This window comes from Sander vitreus, unplaced genomic scaffold, assembly GCF_031162955.1.
Source record: "Sander vitreus isolate 19-12246 unplaced genomic scaffold, sanVit1 ctg474_0, whole genome shotgun sequence".
NCBI classification, from domain to species: domain Eukaryota; kingdom Metazoa; phylum Chordata; class Actinopteri; order Perciformes; family Percidae; genus Sander; species Sander vitreus.
The window spans coordinates 25001-29359 of record NW_027595581.1 but is presented as its reverse complement, the minus strand read 5'-3'; the positions used below and the strand labels follow the sequence as shown (position 1 = coordinate 29359).

The window sequence follows — 4359 nt, the reverse complement described above, 5'->3', positions numbered from 1 at the left end:
CATGCGTAGTACTTCATAACCGACACATGCGTAGTACTTCATAACCAACACATGCGTAGTACTTCATAACCAACACATGCGTAGTAGGCTACGTCATAACGTCGCATAGTGGACAGACTGTACGTCTCACACAACTACAGCTGTTAATCTGTGATATGAGACGTGAATGTTGGGTACAGCAGACGCTGTTTTCACAAACTGTCTGTCAGGGAAGTTTACATCTCGTGCCGTTGTGGCTCAGCTCTTAATTACGTTAGAAAGGTTCTCCCAACAACTTCAGAAACATACCTGTCCTCCTCCTGAGCTTCCTGGTGATCATTCAGACGGTTCCTCGGCTCATGTTGATCCACAATCTCTGAGAGAAGAGACAGAAACCGTCCACTGTCCATCAGACGTCTGCATCGCTTCAGAGATGTTCCTGATATGAAGAGGAAGAGGAAGCACATACACACACACACACACACACACACACACACACACACACACACACACACACACACACACACACACACACACAAATACCGGTTTATATGTTTTATGAGGACCACTTTTTTAACCATCACTTGTGGGGACCACCCTTTCTAAAGGCACTAGAGGCATGAAAGAAATCAGGTAAACTCACCATAGCCTTGTAAGCTTATACACGACTTTAAACATCCAAATTGATGAAGTAATGTCATGACCATCATATATGGGGACTTGTAAAAAAACGAGTTAACATTGTTGGTGGGGACCTAATTTGCATGTTATTTACATAATTCACACAATTTCCATCATGATTAGTGGGGACTTTGCAAACAATAAACTAAATAAAGGTTTAATTTACAGATTTAATCTAAGTAGAATGAAAAGATGGATAAATAGTACATTAATAACAGTTACATTTCTTTAATTCAGCTTAGCTTAGTGTTAGTTGTAGAGATGGAGCATGAAGCTTGAAAAGGGGAGTGATTCAAACCCTCACTTTTGCAATCACACATCTTCACAACATAGCAAAACATATGATTGATTGATATCGCTAAATTTGATAAGATTATTTAAGAGATTAAAGTAAATATTAATATATCTCTCCCTCCTAACCGGTCAAGGGAAATCACCGCCTACCATAGAGACGGGTCTGTTTGACATGCCTGCCTGTTAAAAGAAAGGTTTAACACAAACACAAATATTGCATCTTGCTGTTGCTCATGGAGGAAGTGATTGGACTTTGTAAATCATAAAGTCTTAGAATGTGGTCTAGACCTACTCTGTATGAAAAGATAACTTATAATGATTTTGCAGTATAAACAAAAGCAATTAAAAGCTCTCTACTCATGTACAAAATATTTAAAGAGCAATTGTCCGGATATTTTCCAACCCAAGTCATACCGACAACAAGACGAACCTTTTTAAAACCATTTACTTTCCCCTGTTAAAACTATTATTTCTTTAATTCCAAAATTTCTTTTTTGTTATATTTCTCTTCACAGTCATCACCCTAGCATCAGCTAACTACTCAATCATGTGACACTACGTACCACTATAACAACAGTACCACTTAAGGCTGTAACGATAACTGCATCACCACAATACTGATGGTGATGTGACACTAGCGTGGCTATGACTTCATCACCAGATTTTAAAAAAAATGTATACTGTATATATATTTATGTTGTTGCTAGTGAAAGTTAGGAGTGCATACTTCTGTGATATTTAATATAATGAACAGAATAATCATTGTTTAGTTATCATCATTGCATGTCTTCTATCCTATATTCAAGTTTTTTACTTCAGCTTTGACAGTCAATTAAATAAATGGGGAATTTCTTTTGTGAATTATTTCTAGGCTTAAGTACTTGTGATATATGCAGGTAATGTTTAATATGACACTGCAGAAGGAAAGGACAATTCTCTGTTCTCAGCTGAGGTGGACACATTACTGCTGCAGTGTTTACCATTGTGCTACACTGTCGCATACATTAGCCTAGCAGCTAGTTTCCTTGCAGTTGAATTTTAGCCTGCATGCATGTTTTTGTAGCCTAAAACAGCAACTTATATTGGTAGAGAGATAAAGAAATTAAACTGCCCGCTCACTCTGTTCCCTCTCTGCTCAACCCAGCTGCTAGACCTTTGTGCTAGAGTGCTATGCTCTAGGCAAACCTTTTTTTAAACTTTATTGACATGGAGCTTTCTGAATGGTCTGTGCAATATATCAATGGAGAGGAGAGAAAGCAGCATGCCCATGTATGACAGCAAAACCATTTGCAGAATTCAACTTTAATGAGTTCAGCTTCATTATTGAACAACTAAATGTGAAAAAAGAGATGTCACGTTCATAATCAAGACTCCTTTTGATCCTGCGGTTTGGGCGAAGGCTAGCATCACTGTCAGTGTCACTTTCGGAAGTGTTATCCAGAATGTAATCATCTGCACTCTCTGATATGGATTCATCAATCATCAAATCTTCAAGGTCTGTATCTTTCATTTAAAATAAAAAAAATTAAGTAATCAGAAATATGTAGAATAGCAACAACTAGTTAATTGATGAGAACATAGAAATAACTAACCATTTTAAAGTGCTCATATTATGCTTTTTGGCTTTTCCCCTTTCCTTTATTGTTATATATAATTTTGTGCACATTATAGGTTTACAAAGTGAAAAAGCCAAAAGTCCCCCCCAAAGGGACTTACCATCTTCCAGAGAAAACACTGTTCACAAACTGCTCCAAACAGCTCTAATGTAGTCCAGCCTTTACTTCAGAGACAAACGTGGTCACTTTGGAACACACGTTATAATGCTCACCTAGCTGCTAGCATGGCACGCCCTCATACTCTGCTTCTGACTGGCTAGTAGTCCTTACCTAGGTACTGTCAGGGCACGCCCTCATACTCTGCTTCTGACTGGCTAGTAGTCCTTACCTAGGTACTGTCAGGGCACGCCCTCATACTCTGCTTCTGACTGGCTAGTAGTCCTTACCTAGGTGCTGTCAGGGCCCTCATACTCTGCTTCTGACTGGCTAGTAGTCCTTACCTAGGTACTGTCAGGGCACGCCCTCATACTCTGCTTCTGACTGGCTAGTAGTCCTTACCTAGGTACTGTCAGGGCACGCCCTCATACTCTGCTTCTGACTGGCTAGTAGTCCTTACCTAGGTACTGTCAGGGCACGCCCTCATACTCTGCTTCTGACTGGCTAGTAGTCCTTACCTAGGTACTGTCAGGGCACGCCCTCATACTCTGCTTCTGACTGGCTAGTAGTCCTTACCTAGCTACTGTCAGGGCACGCCCTCATACTCTGCTTCTGACTGGCTAGTAGTCCTTACCTAGGTGCTGTCAGGGCCCTCATACTCTGCTTCTGACTGGCTAGTAGTCCTTACCTAGCTACTGTCAGGGCACGCCCTCATACTCTGCTTCTGACTGGCTAGTAGTCCTTACCTAGGTACTGTCAGGGCACGCCTCATACTCTGCTTCTGACTGGCTAGTAGTCCTTACCTAGGTACTGTCAGGGCACGCCCTCATACTCTGCTTCTGACTGGCTAGTAGTCCTTACCTAGGTACTGTCAGGGACACGCCCTCATACTCTGCTTCTGACTGGCTAGTAGTCCTTACCTAGGTACTGTCAGGGCACGCCCTCATACTCTGCTTCTGACTGGCTAGTAGTCCTTACCTAGGTACTGTCAGGGCACGCCCTCATACTCTGCTTCTGACTGGCTAGTAGTCCTTACCTAGGTACTGTCAGGGCGCCTCATACTCTGCTTCTGACTGGCTAGTAGTCCTTACCTAGGTACTGTCAGGGCCCTCATACTCTGCTTCTGACTGGCTAGTAGTCCTTACCTAGGTACTGTCAGGGCACGCCCTCATACTCTGCTTCTGACTGGCTAGTAGTCCTTACCTAGGTACTGTCAGGACACGCCCTCATACTCTGCTCTGACTGGCTAGTAGTCCTTACCTAGGTACTGTCAGGGCCCTCATACTCTGCTTCTGACTGGCTAGTAGTCCTTACCTAGCTACTGCACATGTGCTACTCCCTACAAAGATGGAACAGAAGCGCAATGCCTCACTCTGTAGCTAAAATGGACAGCTCAACACAGGGTGAAAAGAGGAGCTGCAACAATGTACAGTACAACAAAAATAGTGTTTTTGAAAATTAAGCCACATGAACCTATTCTGGTACAACCTCTAAATACAATTACAAACCTTTAACTAACTTTAATAATTAATTGATTGTCATTTTTCAATTCAGACATCTGAAGTGATTCATGAGTGTTGTCATCAATCTGATTGCCTGACAGGGGTAAAGGATTGGACTTGAACTTTAGGCTCTGATTAGAACAGGGTTCTTCTTCTCCTCCAGTGGCTTCAGATGTAAGGATATTACTGTC

General features: G+C 41.8%; 1 long non-coding RNA gene across 1 annotated transcript in view; it reads right to left on the bottom strand.

The window, feature by feature from the left end:
• Positions 1–2219: 2219 nt before the first annotated feature.
• LOC144514159 (uncharacterized) overlaps positions 2220–4359 on the bottom strand; it is a 2355-nt gene continuing 215 nt past the window's right edge. Inside the window, exons 1-2 of the long non-coding RNA XR_013501270.1 lie at positions 3758–4359; positions 2220–3354 (exon numbers count right to left, since the gene is read on the bottom strand). The exon at positions 3758–4359 is cut by the window's right edge and continues 215 nt beyond it. This is a non-coding gene — a long non-coding RNA (uncharacterized LOC144514159). The remainder of the gene's footprint in view (positions 3355–3757) is intronic.